General features: G+C 51.8%; 1 protein-coding gene across 2 annotated transcripts in view; it reads left to right on the top strand.

The window, feature by feature from the left end:
• The window catches only part of MAP4K4 (mitogen-activated protein kinase kinase kinase kinase 4), a 187947-nt gene that overhangs the window by 22100 nt on the left and 150276 nt on the right, over positions 1 to 15571 (top strand). Inside the window, exon 1 of one of the 2 annotated variants that reach the window (XM_014541881.1) lies at positions 3552 to 3605. The exons of the other annotated variant lie outside the window; for it this stretch is intronic. The gene's annotated coding sequence lies outside the window, so the exon portion shown is untranslated. Of the gene's footprint in view, positions 1 to 3551; positions 3606 to 15571 lie in introns of those variants that run through there. 2 annotated transcript variants of the gene reach the window in all.

Genomic DNA, 15571 nt, shown 5'->3' with positions numbered 1-15571 from the left:
GAGCCCGGCTGAATGGAAGCCCTTTTCTGGGGTTTTGTTTAGCTTCTTATTTGCAACATAGTATATAGTTGCTTAGAGTTGCAACTGAGAGGCTGGCAAGTTAGGTGGGGAACGTTGGAGTCCGCAGTCACTGAAGCAAGCAAGCCTCCCTGTTTGCTTCAGTGCCTGGCTGCGGGCCGCCATCTTGGCTGACAGTTAATTTGCATATACTCACTGATTAGCCAATGAAAAGGGTAGCGGTCGTACGCCAATTACCATGTTTCTCTTTTATTAGTGTAGATACTAGAGGCCCGTTGCAGGAAGATTCCTGGAAGAATAGGGCTTTCTGAGGCTGGAGCAAAGCAGAGAAGGGAGCGAAGCCGCCGAGGCAGGCTTCGCTCCCTTCTCCGCCACCTTGGCTCCCTCCCGTCTCCGCCGCCTCCCTTCCTCCCGTTTCTACCGCTTTGCTTCCTCCCGTGTCTGCCGCCTCGCTCCCTCCCGTCTCTGCTGCCTCATCTCTGCTCCCATCTCGCTGCCTCGGCTCCGTTCCCATCTCTGCCGCTTCACTCCCTCTGCAGTGATTGGCTTCCTTCTACGCTGTCTTCAGTCTTCGGTCTTCGCTCCGTGCCCGTGTATGCAAATTAACCACCATCTTTGTTGGGTTAATTTGCATATTGCTCTGATTGGCTGGTGGGCATAGTGGAGGGACGGTCAATTTGCATGTTTCTCTTTTATTAGTGTAGACTGGTGGCCCGGTGCACGAAATTCATGCAGGGGGGTGCTGTCCCTCAGCTTGGTCTGCACGCTCTCCAATCTGGGACATCCCTCTTGCAATCCGGGACTGCTGGCTCCTAATTGCTCACCTACCTACCTGCCTGATTGCCCCTAACCACTCTGCCTGCTGGCCTGATCAACCCCAATTGCCCCCCCTTTCGGCCTGTTCACCCCTAACTGCCTTCCTCTGCCAGACTGATTGCCCCCAACTGCCCCCCAACCCCCTGCCAACCTGATCACCCCCAACTGCCCTCCCCTGCCGGCCTGATCATCCCTAACTGCCTCTGCCTCGGCCCCGCCACCATGGCTTTGTCCAGAAGGACGTCCGGAAGGTCTCCCAGTCTAATTAGCATATTACCCTTTTATTAGTATAGATAGATAGCAAGTCAAATTTACTTATATATCTTTTTTCCATTTCCATGTTTTTGTACCTGTAACTGTACCAGGTCAACCCTCATGGGTTTGCGAGATGGACAGTGCACAGTTGCCACCCACTCCCCCAGGCGCACACTGGTGAGCTCCAGGCCCTGGCGCTGCTCTGAGAGCTGGCCTGCCTTCTGTGGCTGATGCATCTTTCTTTTGTGCCTCCCGGTGTGGTTCCCAGGGCCAGCGTGCTCCCCCACACGGTGGTCTGGCTGGAGCTGGAACTGAGGCCTGGTGGCTGAGGAGAAGGCTCTCGAGAGCATGGCCTGAGTTCCGCAGATACAGCCTCTCAGCACGGAGTGCTGCAGGTGAGCGAGTCCGCCTCTGTGGTCTAGCCTTGTTTATCTTCACTTCTTTACCAGGCAGGTGGTCGTTGGCAGGGGCAAAGGTGGGCAGTGAGAGGCTTCCTGAACGGCCTGGCCAGGCACCAGCTGGGCACCACCTGCTTTAGCTTTGTCCTAAATTTTCTGCTGAGGCCAAATGGGAAGTCTGTAGGTTTGGAGTACACACTTCCCAGAATACCCTAGATCACTTCTCAGTCATTTGTTGGGGTAGGGCAAGGCCTGTGGCCCCGCCCCCTGTCACACACAGAGCCGCAGGGCGATCAGGGGGTTTGGGCGCTGCCCCCTGTCATGCTGATCCCGGTGCCGGGAGCCTCGCTGCTCCGCTGATCCCGGTGCTGGGAGGCCTATTACCCTTTTACTATATAGGATAGAGGCCTGGTGCATGGGTAGGGGCTGGCTGGTTTGCCCTGAAGGGTGTCCTGGATCAGGGTGGGGGTCCCCACTGGGGTGCCTGGCCAGTCTGGGTGAGGGGCTGAGGGCTGTTTTCCGGCTGGCGAGTGACTAAAGCTTCCAACCGCTCCTTGTTTTCTTCTCTTTTTTTTTTTTTTTTCTGGGCCAGTTTTAGCTTTGAGGCCTTGCTGCTGAAAACATAGATACAATGTTGCGGTCCGAGCCCGGCTGAATGGAAGCCCTTTTCTGGGGTTTTGTTTAGCTTCTTATTTGCAACATAGTATATAGTTGCTTAGAGTTGCAACTGAGAGGCTGGCAAGTGAGGCGGGGAACGTTGGAGTCTGCAGCAAGCAAGCCTCCCTGCTCGCTTCAGTGCCTGGCTGCCGGCCGCCATCTTGGCTGACAGTTAATTTGCATATACTCACTGATTAGCCAATGAAAAGGGTAGCGGTCGTACGCCAATTACCATGTTTCTCTTTTATTAGTGTAGATACTAGAGGCCCGTTGCAGGAAGATTCCTGGAAGAATAGGGCTTTCTGAGGCTGGAGCAAAGCAGAGAAGGGAGCGAAGCCGCCGAGGCAGGCTTCGCTCCCTTCTCCGCCACCTTGGCTCCCTCCCGTCTCCGCCGCCTCCCTTCCTCCCGTTTCTACCGCTTTGCTTCCTCCCGTGTCTGCCGCCTCGCTCCCTCCCGTCTCTGCTGCCTCATCTCTGCTCCCATCTCGCTGCCTCGGCTCCGTTCCCATCTCTGCCGCTTCACTCCCTCTGCAGTGATTGGCTTCCTTCTACGCTGTCTTCAGTCTTCGGTCTTCGCTCCGCGCCCGTGTATGCAAATTAACCACCATCTTTGTTGGGTTAATTTGCATATTGCTCTGATTGGCTGGTGGGCATAGTGGAGGGACGGTCAATTTGCATGTTTCTCTTTTATTAGTGTAGACTGGTGGCCCGGTGCACGAAATTCATGCAGGGGGGTGCTGTCCCTCAGCTTGGTCTGCACGCTCTCCAATCTGGGACATCCCTCTTGCAATCCGGGACTGCTGGCTCCTAATTGCTCACCTACCTACCTGCCTGATTGCCCCTAACCACTCTGCCTGCTGGCCTGATCAACCCCAATTGCCCCCCCTTTCGGCCTGTTCACCCCTAACTGCCTTCCTCTGCCAGACTGATTGCCCCCAACTGCCCCCCAACCCCCTGCCAACCTGATCACCCCCAACTGCCCTCCCCTGCCGGCCTGATCATCCCTAACTGCCTCTGCCTCGGCCCCGCCACCATGGCTTTGTCCAGAAGGACGTCCGGAAGGTCTCCCAGTCTAATTAGCATATTACCCTTTTATTAGTATAGATAGATAGCAAGCCAAATTTACTTATATATCTTTTTTCCATTTCCATGTTTTTGTACCTGTAACTGTACCAGGTCAACCCTCATGGGTTTGCGAGATGGACAGTGCACAGTTGCCACCCACTCCCCCAGGCGCACACTGGTGAGCTCCAGGCCCTGGCGCTGCTCTGAGAGCTGGCCTGCCTTCTGTGGCTGATGCATCTTTCTTTTGTGCCTCCCGGTGTGGTTCCCAGGGCCAGCGTGCTCCCCCACACGGTGGTCTGGCTGGAGCTGGAACTGAGGCCTGGTGGCTGAGGAGAAGGCTCTCGAGAGCATGGCCTGAGTTCCGCAGATACAGCCTCTCAGCACGGAGTGCTGCAGGTGAGCGAGTCCGCCTCTGTGGTCTAGCCTTGTTTATCTTCACTTCTTTACCAGGCAGGTGGTCGTTGGCAGGGGCAAAGGTGGGCAGTGAGAGGCTTCCTGAACGGCCTGGCCAGGCACCAGCTGGGCACCACCTGCTTTAGCTTTGTCCTAAATTTTCTGCTGAGGCCAAATGGGAAGTCTGTAGGTTTGGAGTACACACTTCCCAGAATACCCTAGATCACTTCTCAGTCATTTGTTGGGGTAGGGCAAGGCCAAGACAAAAAGGCAAGCAGGGCCAGCTGGCCCACAAGAGACGCTGTGCTCTAGGACAGTGATGGCGAACCTTTTGAGCTCGGCGTGTCAGCATTTTGAAAAACCCTAACTTAACTCTGGTGCCGTGTCACATATAGAAATTTTTTGATATTTGCAACCATAGTAAAACAAAGACTTATATTTTTGATATTTTTTTATATATTTAAATGCCATTTAACAAAGAAAAATCAACCAAAAAAATGAGTTCGTGTGTCACCTCTGACACGCGTGTCATAGGTTCACCATCACTGCTCTAGGCCAAGGGATCCGTGCTTTGTCCTGAAGCAGCAAGATGAGGGGTTTGAAGCAGGAGAAAGAGACAGGTTTGCACTGGGAGACCTCCCCAGCCGCAGTGGGGAGGTGCCATGGGGCAGAGTCCGACTGAAGGCAGGGAGACCAGTTTGGATGCTGTTGGAGTAGGAGTCAGAAAAGGAGTATAGAAATGGAGGTACAGGTCCCCCTTACCTGTGGTCAACTATGGTCTAAGAATATTTAATGGAAAATTCCAGAAGCAAACAGTTCATGAGTTTTAACTTTTTCACGATTCTGAGTAGTGTGATAAGGTCCACGCCCTCCGCCCCATCCCACCAGGACAAGAGTCACCTCTGTCCAGCATGTCGACACTGTGTGCATTCCCTGCCTTCCTCAGCAGGTCGGCTGTCGAGGTGTCGCATGGATGTGTTCCGGTAACTCTTATTTTACTAAATAGTGGCCCCGAGTTCAAGAGGAGTGATGCGGACAAGGTGGACATGCCAAAGAGAAGCTGTGTAGAGCTTCCTTGAAGTGAAAGTTCTCAACTTCATAAGGAAAGGGAAAAAATCCCATGCCGAGGTTCCTAAGATCTATGTAAGAGCCAATCCTTTATCCCTGAAGTTGTGAAGAAGGAAAAAGAAATTCGTGCTAGGTTCGTTGTCACACCTCAAACTGCAAAAGTTACAGTCCCAGTGTGTACAGAAGTGTGTGTAAGAGATGAAAAGGCATCACATTTGTGGGAACAGAAAACGTGTTGCGCCAGGAAGCATCGAGCCTCGATGAAGACTCAAGGGATCCCCTGTGACGAGTGACCCTCCCCACTCCACCTGTCAAAAATCTCTAAACTTTTGACAACCCCCAAACTTAACTACAGTCATCCCTCGGTAGGCGCTGGGGATCAGTCCCAGGCACGCTGCCCTGAGCGGCATCCCAAATCCTGGGATGCTCAAATCCGAGTGGCATGTGCAGCACTGCATGAGTCAGCCCTCCGCATCCACGGGGTCCCAAACGTGGGCTGAAGCAGTTTTCAGTCTGCTGTGGGTGGAATCTGTGATGGGAAACCCGGGGATACGGAGGGCCAACTGCTTATTGATCGGAAGACACCCATGTATAAGTGGACCCACGGGTTTCAAACCGTGTTGTGCAGGGGTCACCTGAATGTTATTGTACTGTCTTACTGTGCTTAATTTACAAATTAAACTTTATCATAGGTATGTACGTATAGGACAAAACATAGACTATATAGGGCTTGGCACTATCCTTGGTTTCAGGCTTCCACTGGGAGTCTTGGGACATGTCCTCTTGGGCCGGGGGGAACGCTGTAGGTGGAAGTGCATCAGTGTGAGAGTTGCGTGAGGACGACGGGTGAGCTCTGGTGGCAGGTCCTACTATGACAGTGATGGGGACGTCTCGGGGCCGCTTGCACTGGCTGCTGAGACGCTCTGGGGATGAGTGGCCCTTTTGCTGCACAGAAGAAATCCACGTTCCCCACCTTCTGTACCAATGTCCTTACACTTTCCAGGTGTATTCCACCCAAAACAAGTTGCTGTAAATACTTTCAAAGCTAAAAATTCTAGAGCTGCTGCTACTGTCAGAATTCCTTCCCACTCGTTTCTCGTCCTGCCACGCCTGCATCCTGGCTGGCCTCCAAGTCCAGTCTGTCCCTACAGCTCAGCTGTTGGGGTCTGTTCAGAACACCTTGACCATGCTCCCTTCAGTGATTGCTGCTCCTAGGATGCAGGCCACAGTCGGACGCCAGGCCCAGGCTGGCCCAGCCCCCGGCCAGGTACCATCGTCCCCCTTCATCTTCATGCTGCCACTCACTGGCCACCTGTCAGCCCCTGCCTCTGGTCCTGTTCTTGCTTGCCAGGCACCCGAGACTTCTGCTGGTCTCCCTGCCGTCCCAGCTGGCTCCTGGTCACCAGTCCAGGACTTGGAGCACGGTCTCTCACTGTCAGAGCACGTGACTCAGCTGCGTTTCACAGCTTGTATCATCTCGGACTGGTTAGTGTTGGAGAGGGATCACCACTGGGTGTCCCCTTGCTTGTCATTACACCGGACACATCACCGGTCCTTAGGTATTTGTACTTAATCTCAGCCGAAGGCTGAGAAGTGATCTGTCCGTGTGTCTTTTGAATTCAGCTCTATCTAGTGCGTTATAGTAACTCATTCTGTTGCTGACCCTCAAGTATTAAGAAAAGTTATATTGAGTATTTTTTCAGATCGTCCTATACCAGATACCTTTGCAGGGTGTCCCCTAGTACCCCTTTCTAATTTCATCCCACTCTCCATTTTCCTGTAGTGGCTGTTGACCGGGCCTGACGGGAGCTCTGTGAGGGCAGCGGGGCTAGTGCTCCTGAACTCTGCATGGGTGCCAGCTGGGACGTCAGGGGCACCTGGTGGGTGTGGGCTTAAGGAAGGCTCAACGCTTAGAAAGGTTTCCATCCAAACCAATAGAGGAAGCTCTGCTATCAGAAAAGTTAATCCCTCTCTTTCTCTCTCTCCTTTCCCCCCTCCCCCACTTCCACATTTTCTTCCTTTTCCTCCTTTGACAGCTCATTTTTACTATTTGGCAGATGTTCCCTGCTTGCTGTCCACACACAGGGAAAGGGGCTGTTGTGCAATGTGGAATTTGATTATGAAAGGTTAGTCATTATGACAAATCCGTGAAGCACAGACGATAAACCTCCCAATAAAGTGGGATCTTGTGAAATTATGTGTCACCTGGAAGACCTGCTATTCTGACCTTCAGAGCGTTTTCTCGGGGGGGCGGGGCGGTGTTGGTCAGATTGTGAATGGGGCAGTTTCTGGGAGATGCGAAGGTGGGGCCAGGGCTGTAGGCTCACTGTAGAATAATAAGCTGCCCCCTTATTTGAGTAATGAGGGCTGCGCCCTCTTTCTAATTCTTGGATCAAATTAAATTAGCTACATGGTCCCAAAGAATTTAGGAATGTACATTATTGCTTCAATTACTTAAGCCACTGAGGCCTTATGTAATGTGTTCCCCTGTTACTGATTGTTGTCTCTGGATTGGAGAGTGAGGTTGGGAAACGCTCAGCAGGGTAACGGGTGCAGACAGGCCCGGCGTGCGTGGTCTGGAGGCGGGCTGCTCAGTGCTTCATTCAGCAGGACGCATGCCTCCCAGATGACGGGCGTTTCCTTTCCTTTCTTCTCTCCACTCCTTTTCAATTGCTCATGGCCCAGAGCTTGTGTCTGGAACAGGTGACTCAGATGAAATAAAGTTTGCAAAGGAAAAAGCTGTCCTTTTCTGATTACTCACTGTCATTCAGGCCCATATTACACCTTTCCTCTCCACTCTCCCCTCCTTCCTTGCTCCTTCATTTAGATTTCCATCTCCTTTAACCTTCTCCGCACTTCAACGCTTGCCAATAACAAATTGTAATGGAAAGGAGTGTCCTGAGTTAACATTGTTGGTCCCCTGCTCTGTGTCAACTCTGGAGACAGGAAATGCAGGGAGGTGGCCCCTATGGCAGCGTCACACAGCTGGGAGGTGCAGCGCTCCTTCTGCTGCCAGCTCACCACCAGGCAAGGTCGGCTGGAAAGTGACCGCCCCCCCCCCCCAATGGAGGAAGAGCCTTTTTACTTTTTCTTCTCTAAAGTCACTAAAATACATTTCTAGGTAAAGACTGGGAAACTTCAAACACTAAGGAGTACAGTGGGGCCTTGACTTACGAGTGTCCCGACTAACGAGTTTTTCGAGATACGAGCCGTCTCTCGGCCGATTTTTTGCTTTGAGTTGCGAGCTAAAATTCGGGTTACGAGCCAGCTTCAGATACCCCACCGCTAGTTGGCGCAGCGAACGTCACAGTGAACGCCACAACATCAGCCCAGCATCACGTGTCATTGTAATGGTGAAAATTGATTTGACATACGAGTAATTTGAGTTACGAGCTCCGTCACGGAACGAATTAAACTCGTAAGTCAAGGCCCCACTGTATCTACATAGACCCGGATCCTCTCAATCCTCTGAATGACAGAAATGAGAAGAAACAGACTTTTACTGAACACCAGGGGCAACCGGAGGGATGCCAGCACGTTAGGTGCAGGGCTTTGGGAAAGACATGCCTCCGTCAGTCCTGGGTGACTGACATGCAGGCTACGAGAAGTAGTTGGGTGCCTTTTATTCAAGGCAATGGAAGCCAGTTTCGGTTGAACAGGATTGATAGTTGTTGCCTCTGGGAGGTGATTTGGTGCTGGAGGTTTGTGGTGTGGAAGAAATAGGATAATGATCTGCAGACGGCTGTTGGGTTCAGTGATTTTTTCCTGGACACCTTGAACCTGTCCATCCTCGACCTGTTCTCGTTGCTTTGGGAGTGCCCTTGGGACTAGGCTCAGGGGCTGTCTTGCGTGCAGCAGCTCATGACCTCCCTTCCCGCTCTGCCCCTGTCACTCCGCCTTGCTGTCTGGGTTCCCCAAGGCCCATGTAGTTTAAAGGAAGCATTTAGGGGTGGAAAGATCACTGTCTGCCTGGGCTGCCATCGAGTAGGTGGTGACCCTAGGAACCCATTTTTTCAGCTGCAGGCGGGGGCTAGTTGCAGTAGGGCTTGTCCGTGGCGGGATGGTGAGGGTTCTCAGACAAACACAGCGGACACTAACGTGGTAAGGACAGATGTGAATCTGTAATAGCTGCTGTAATATGGAAGAGCCCAGCATAAACTGGACTCAACCTCAGCTCGTAGAGGTGACAGGGGGCATGAGGAGTGGGGAGGAGGGGCTCTGGAGTTGGGCCAGCGATGGGGCCATGTGAGACCAGCTGGGTGTGCTGGCCAGCACTGCTGGGGTTGGGCTCCTGGCCTGCCACTGAGCCTGGGAGACAGGCCTGTCTTCAGGCATTGGCTGGGGCGATCAGTTCTTTTGCCAGCTTGAGTTTTCTGAGGTGGGTGCTTGAATGGGGGCTAGGGCCATCCTAGGGATGCGGCCTCGAGCCGCATGGAAGCTGTATGTGTATTTGCTCAAGTCTTCAATCTCGTTTGAGGTTAAGGCCCAGTTGAGGAGAGGGCTCGGAGGAGCCTGGCTAGAGTTTGGTCAAGAGAGAATCTTTGTGAGGTTAAATAAGGTCTTGGTCCTAGGGTGACATGTGTCAGTGTGGTGGCTGCTGGCCGTCATGTTTCCTGGTCCCTCTGATAGGGCATTTTGCTTCTTTATCATGGTTGTCTCCTGTTCTACCCTAGTTCCTGGGGGTCAGAATCTGTGCCTTACGGTGGTGCGGGGCCTGGCCTGGCGGGCAGAGTCTGGGCCTACGGTGGTCCGGGGCTGCGGGCAGAGTCTGGGCCTATGGTGGTGTGGGGCTGCGGGCAGAGTCTGGGCCTATGGTGGTGTGGGGCTGCTGGCAGAGTCTGGGCCTAGGTCAGCCGTGGGCAAACTACGGCCCGCGGGCCGGATCCGGCCCGTTTGAAATGAATAAAACTAAAAAAAAAAAAGACCGTACCCTTTTATGTAATGATGTTTACTTTGAATTTATATTAGTTCACACAAACACTCCATCCATGCTTTTGTTCCGGCCCTCCGGTCCAGTTTAAGAACCCATTGTGGCCCTCGGGTCAAAAAGTTTGCCCACCCCTGGCCTAGGTGGTGCAGGGCCTGGGGGCAGGGTAAGAGGTGAGGCCTCCTGACAGCCCTGTGACAGGCCCCCGTGGCTCTGCAGTTGACTGACTGCTAAAATAAAGCTGGCACCAGCACAGGCACTTGCCTTCCTCCACACAGTTGATGTTCAGTAAATAAACGCACATCACATGGGCTGGCAGTGCTTTCTAAACATCTAAAAAGGCCAGTGAGGGATGGAGATCTTTGTGGGCATCCCCTCCGCTGTCTGGGCCAGTGGGTGGCCCCTGGGACCCGCAGTGCTCAGCTCTGTTGTTGGGGAAGGCAGGTTTCCGTTGCCTTCCGTTACCACTTGGATGACCCTGCAGGAGAAAAGCGTTGAGGACATTTTATGTAGGATATAAATGAAAACAGTTTTCTTCTTCATGGCTAGGAGTCCTACAGTGTTTTCTCCCTTAAATCTCATTTGATTGTAAAGGTTGCTTGGCTGTATTACTTTTATAATAATTCAGTGCAACTTAAAAACTACGAAAGCAGAGGGCAGTTCTGCAGGAGCTGGTACGCTGTGCTCCGGCTTCTCAGTGGTTGTGACTTAAGTTCCCTGGAGGTGCCAGCTGCTTTCTCAGTCTGCGTTCTCTGTGCCTAATCGAGCTAGGGCTTATTATATAGATTTACTTTGCTTAAAACTTTGTGGACTGAAAAAAGGTTAAAATAAATAAACCTGATGCTGAAAACTTGTTTCTTTACATAATGGCAGGTAGAATTTCCAGGGACTGTAAATAACCCCAGCACTGAACTCAGATGGTCTTGAGTTGGTAACCGGCTCTTGGGGGGCCACCTACTGGAGCCTTCAGCTCCGGCAGCGCTGTATCGGGGAACTGAGTTGGGGGACCAGCCTTGGGACTCCCAGGGTGGCTTCTGCCTCTTTTTTTTTTTTTTAATCCTCCTCTGAGGATATTTTTTCCATTGATTTCTAGGGAGTGGAAGGGAGGGAGGAGGGGGAGAGAGAGAAACATCAATGTGTGAGAGGTTGCCTCCTACACTCACCCCGACTGGGGCTGGGGAACCTGCAACTGAGTATGTGCCCTTGACTGGGAATCAAACTCGAGACCCTTGTGTCCACGGGCTGCTGACACTCTGACCACTGAGCCAAACCGGCCAGGGCGGCTTCTGTCTTAATGTATAAATGTCAGCAGGGTAGTTACCCTCTCCCCTCCCTTTCTCTCCCTTCCCCTCCCCCTCCCCCTCATGTCTGAGACTCTGGCCCTTCCTGTGCTACAGGGGAGGCCACTCATTATTTTACACCCAGGGCAAGAGGTGGAGGAGCTGTTGTTTGTTGTTGAAACTTGTGGGTATGTGGACCGAGACCCCTGGAGGCAGAACTTGCGTGTCCTAGGACAGTGGATAAGACTGTGGAGCCTTCCGTGGGCCATTTGCCCACGGAAGTACCTGGATTGATTCCCCCAGCCATCATAATCTGAAGCTTACTTGATTGTCTTGTGACTAGTTCAGTGATGGCGAACCTATGACATGAGTGTCAGAGGTGACACGCGAACTCATTTTTTTGGTTGATTTTTCTTTGTTAAATGGCATTTAAATATATAAAATAAATATCAAAAATATAAGTCTTTGTTTTACTATGGTTGCAAATATCAAAAAATTTCTATATGTAACACGGCACCAGAGTTAAGTTAGGGTTTTTCAAAATGCTGACACGCCAAGCTCAAAAGGTTCGCCATCACTGGACTAGTTCATTGTGTAAATTGTAGCACCAAAATCACTTGCTGTCTCCAGCTGAGTGAAGACTTGATGGTGCTTTCTGACCTCTTGTCAGGTTTGCTGTGAAGACAGAGAGGAATTAGACATTGACATGGGAAATAAACATGTGAAGACAGGTCTTGCTTGCACTGTCAGCACAAGCACAGCCCTGCCCTTCCTCACTCTGAGAAGAGCCTTATTTTTAGAGGAAGGGAAGGAAGCAGGGCTGTGCAGAAGCTTGGCTGAGCCTGTGGACGCAGACAGCGCTCTCCTCAGTCTGCTCTCCTGCTGTGTGGCCAGTCCCAGGAGCAGGGAGTCCCGGCAGCATTTGGGTGTTGATGTGCCAGACACCCTGCTGAGACTTCACCGTGCAAATACCCCCCCCCCCCCCCCCCCCCCCTCCCTCCCTAGTTTAGTTGTTATTCCTAAAGCTACAGGCGCGAGACGGCGGCCTGTAGAGGTTACTCATCTCACCTAAGGCCAGAGAGAGGTAAAATGAAGGCTCTGGGACTCCAGCACAACTTTGTGTGCTGGTGGACTCCTCACACCATTTTATTAACACCTCTGCAGTTTTGGCTCCCCTTTATTTTACATGGGGAAGTGAAGGGAATGAGCTTTTTTCCTGTGAGCATGTCACAGACTATGTTAATGAGGGATTCCTTGCCCATTCTCTAAGTTAGATCAAAGGAGATTTACTGTTCCTCTCCCTCTTCTCCCCCTTTAAGAACTCAGTTTTAATTTCTCATGTGGTAAATATTGATACAACCCATCTGAACAAAAACTGTTTGGAGTTTTTAATTTTTATGAGTATAAAGAGACCCTGAGGCCAAAGGTTTTGAGAATTGCAAGCATAGTGGTTGAAAGTGCAGGCTCTGGGGCCAGCTGCCTCTTCTAGCATTTATTAGCCATGGGCCACAGGGAAAGTTATTTTTCTGTATCTCAACATCCTTAGTTGAAAAATGGGGCCAATAGTAGTAACTAATAGAGTTGTGAGGCTTAAATAAAGTAGCACATGCCCAGTGTTTGCCCTGGGTTAGACACTCAGTAAGTGTCCCTAATGCGCGCAGTGGGCCCCAGTGAGTCTTGCCATCGATTGTAAAGGACCGTCCAAGTCCTGCGCTCTTGGGTTGGGTTCAGCCTGACTCGGAGGGAAAGTGCCCTCCCCAGTGAATCTGAGCCCTAACTTCCGGGCAGCTGGGATTTTGTTGGGAGGCCTCCCAGGCAGGTGCCGACAGCTTCTGACCTTGCCCAGTGGGGTAGAGCGTGGAGGCTGTGGACTGGACGCCGACAGTTCTCTTCAGGGATCTCTGGGCTGGTGCTGTTCTCCGGAAGGCTGTCCTGGGCTTTGGCTCCCACCATGCTGCCTGCCTCCCCTCCCTTTGCTTTCTTCTCTCTCGCTCTGTCCGTCTTCTCACTCCCTTTGGGGTGTTGAGGATGTGTGAGTCTGTACTAACTTTGGCTGAATACACTGAGTGGGAACTAGGGCCATGCAACCTCCTTCCCCACCTCTTCTGGCCCCCTTGTCTTTTTATCAGCTGGTTTTGCTCAGAGGCCTTGCTCATTCTTCCTGCAAGGGTTTCCTCGTGAAGGTTTGACTGATGGTGGGACATGCACGGTGAGGCAGGTGAAAGGGGGCGCGGATGGACTGCTCAGGACAACAGACATTACTCTCATGTGTTTTCTGAAATGGCTGAAAGGACGTGAATTACCACCACCTCTGCGTATGGCGTGGTGAGCAGCAGCTCCCATCACTAGTGGGGGAGTGAGAAGCCCGAATAACAGACCCATTTCTCTCTCTAAATTTTAAATCTCAGGGGAACCAAGAAGAGGCTTTCATTCAGCCCAGCACACACCCTCCCTTTTTAATTTAAGATTCTTAAAAATAGAAATTTGTTTGCATGCAATTCTTGGCCTCAAGTTTTCTGCCTGAAGGGCTGGTGAGACTAGAGCGAGGCAGACTTCAGGTTCACAGGTGCCTCAGGCATGCGTGCGAGGCTCTGTGTCGCGCAGTGTGGGGTGTATTGGGGACAGTTGTAAAGGGAGGCGGCCTTTCTTTTTAGGGTTGTAAGGTCACATGCTTCTAACACGTGTGTGCTGCTCTGAGAGGCTGCACGGGTCAGCAGTGTTCCTAACAGGGTGACATGAACAGCTCTCGCAGGAGCATGGGGTGGGTCATCTGTGGATGTGAGAAATAGCTCACTTGTCCGAATTCAAATGACGGACTCTGAGGAGACAGAAGCATGGTGAAAATGAGTCTTCAATGCACTCCTGAGAGGGGGGCGTCCATTGTCCAGGCACACCTAGGGCAGCGCACACAGCCTAGTTGTCCAGTCCCCGCTCCGGGTCCTCACTGGCTGGTACTGTGGGGTCCCCTGTTTCCTCATACGTTGCCTGGGTCTTGCTTCACCCATGGGGCCATTACAAAAACTGGGCTGAGCCTTTCTAGCTGCCTTCACCTCCCGTCTAGCGGAGGCAGACGCCTGGGGGGTTTCCACCAGGATGCTGGCCCAGGAGCCCAGTTCTTTGTTCCTACATCCTCTTCCTCCTCCCCACATTCTGCTTGCCCTGGGGAAGTTCCATCAGAAGCCCACCGAGCCGGAGATGGCTCACCAGGCCCATTTCTTCCAGGGGAGCCAGTGTTTATTGAGCCCCCACTCTCCACAGCAGCAGGCCTTTCAGTCAATGTGGTGTCTGTTCCCTGCCCGTGCGGTGGGCTGCCCCTCGAGCTCTGGGGATCCTACCCTTCATTCTGCTCCACCTTCCCACCCAGACCTAGTCACTGCTTTCTTCCAGGGATAAACCTCCCCCCCATTTCCTCCACCACTCCAAACAACACTGAAGGAATAAAGCTGTGAGGGTGAAGGACTGGTTTCTTAAGGTGTTTCTAGCACTGTTCTCCTTACTGCTCTGCTGGAACTGGGAGAAGCCTGGCTGGGAAGTGTGCCTCTGCCAGTGGAGTTTGTCTCAGCAGATAAAACAAGAGAGTGTAGACGTCTTCAAGTGGCTTCTGAAATGGACAGAGCAGATTTAGGGAGTTTGGCCTTTTTATTAATGAAATTTTGTTTAGTTTTCCCCCTACGTATGGAATTGTAGACATTCTCTTTGCAGAGTCTACCCTTTGACCAGCACCAAAGGGTTCTGCTGTGCCCGCTTGCTGTGGGAGGCGAGGAGACTGGAGCTGGTGTGTGGCTTGTCCTCGGGCTTGGGGTGCACGAGGCATGGGGCCAGTGCACCCTTGGCAGAGCCTTGGCGGGGGGCTTTCCCTGCCCTCCCAGCCGCTTGCCTCACTTGAAGACCTGGGGTGCAGGCGCATTTTCTGGCCTTCACTGTCTGCAGATTGCTCCTTCCTGAGAACCAAGTTGGGTGGCTTAAAACTTCTACTCAGTGAGCATATGGTTCTGAACCTCTAAATCCTAATTACTTGAAAAAGGCAGGAAATGAGTTATTCTGAATAGTCAGTTTCCCAGAGAGCAACTCTTTAAGCATCAGAAGTGTATTTAGTAACTTTTATGGTGGGAAGGCTTCTAGGTACTTTTGTCATCAGAAACGTGGCAGAAAATTTCAATTCCGTTTTATTGCTAGGCAGCACTACGTTGTCAGTCTTCTCCTGTTTAGCTATGAGTAGCAAGTCCCGCAGGCGAATGCACCAGGAGCTGAGTGGGGTGTGATAGAGAGCAGCACCTGCTCTGTTGAAAAGTGTTTGGTAGCGGTTCCTTTGGTTCATTTGCATAAATTTCAAAGGTGAACCATAGCAGATGGCAGCCTGCAAAGGTTTGTAGTTCTAGCTTAATTATCCCAAGGTTTTTACTACAATCTATTTATATATCATAAAAGGCCTGTGGCCCTAACTCGTAATGACCAAACACTGGCGCGGGTGGGCGGGGCCACGCGATTTCGCAGGCTGGGATTCTGGTATCCTATCTAATAATAGACAAACATGGTAATTGTATAAGTACCACGCGCTAACCAATTGCGCCACTGGAGCTCCTACAAACATGGTAATTGACCATACCTTCGCTACGCCTCCCATTGGCTAATCAGCGAGATATGCAAATTAACCACCAACAAAGATGGCGGTTAATTTGCATACGTATGGGCGA

The sequence above is a fragment of the Myotis brandtii genome, unplaced genomic scaffold (genome assembly GCF_000412655.1).
Source record: "Myotis brandtii unplaced genomic scaffold, ASM41265v1 scaffold281, whole genome shotgun sequence".
NCBI classification, from domain to species: Eukaryota; Metazoa; Chordata; class Mammalia; order Chiroptera; family Vespertilionidae; genus Myotis; species Myotis brandtii.
The sequence above is the reverse complement of the archived record's forward strand: the minus strand, read 5'-3'. Positions and strand labels throughout refer to the sequence as shown.